Source organism: Microtus ochrogaster, unplaced genomic scaffold (assembly GCF_000317375.1).
Source record: "Microtus ochrogaster isolate Prairie Vole_2 unplaced genomic scaffold, MicOch1.0 UNK4, whole genome shotgun sequence".
Taxonomy (NCBI): Eukaryota; Metazoa; Chordata; class Mammalia; order Rodentia; family Cricetidae; genus Microtus; species Microtus ochrogaster.
The window spans coordinates 7,580,026-7,581,347 of record NW_004949102.1 but is presented as its reverse complement, the minus strand read 5'-3'; positions in this window follow the sequence as shown (position 1 = coordinate 7,581,347).

The window sequence follows — 1,322 nt, the reverse complement described above, 5'->3', positions numbered from 1 at the left end:
GTAGACCAGGCTGGTCTCGAACTCACAGTGATCCGCCTGCCTCTGCCTCCCGAGTGCTGGGATTAAAGGCGTGCGCCACCACCGCCCGGCTAGCTGTATTTATTTTAAATTGCACATGACAATCCCTCAGTTTTCTCACACACATTTCTTGCTCCTTACATTGGTCATGTCTTTTATATTTTTCTCAGTCAATCACTCATCCATTTTATTGGTCTTGCCAGACAGAGGATGGTTATTGGTTTTATTAATGGGGTCCAACTATTTTTGTTTTTATTTGGTTAATTTCTACTTTGTTGCTATTCTTGTCTTCCTTTTATTCCTCAGGATGGTTGTTTTTTTTTTTTCTGTTATTTCTCTAGTGCTAGAGTCCAATGCTCCGTTTGTTTATTCTCACGATTTCTGTTCCCACAAGCTCCTAGGGCTGCAAACCTCTCCATTTGCTGCACTTTGCCAGTGCGTGCAGACCTTGAAGTGTGATTGGTTCGTTTGCTCCTTTCCAAGTAGTTTCCAATCTCAAATCGAATTCCTCTGTAATCCAAGTTAACTAGACGTGTACTTGCTCACTTCCAAGAGGATAGTGGCTTTTGTCTTTGTTGGGTTTTTAAAAACTACCTTTTTGTTGTTAAACAGTGACTTTATGCTTAGGGCAGCAATTGTAGGTTGTGTGATTTCTGTCTTACCCTGGACTTTCCTGGATAGAGCGCTATGTCAGTCTAAGCAAACTGCTCACCCAGTATTTCTTGAGTATAAACTCTCTTAATTATTTTATTAGAATATACCAACTGCTTATTTTGCTACTTGCTTAAAAATAATATTGGTTTGCATGGTTGACATTTACATAGTATATCTTTTTATATTATCTAAATTTAAGTCCCTGGGTGACTTGGTTTTAGGCGTTGTAGATACATAGCATATAGTTTTTAGGATTTTTGGTCCTCTTTCTGTTGGCTCCAACCTGAAGGCCTCCATATTCTCAGTGTGGTGAATCTATTCTCATCAGCATTGTTGGCACTTCAGTGTAGCCACATCCATTTAATTATCTTCTATTTAGCATATTTTTTTTCTTTTTCCTGCCTCTCCTCTGTTGGATTGTAGTGTTCCCCTTATTTCACTATAAATATAAATAAATAAATGTAATGGTTGGGAAGTTATGCATCTTACTTCAATTCTTCCCAGTGGTTGACTCTTTAATTTTTAAGCCTCATGTTTAATCGTATTTATAAAATTAATATGTTCAATTACTCACTCTAACTAGCTGCTCGCTAAACAATCAAAAGCCTGCCCTGGACCTTCTGCTGCCTTCTAAGTAGAAACCATCAGGG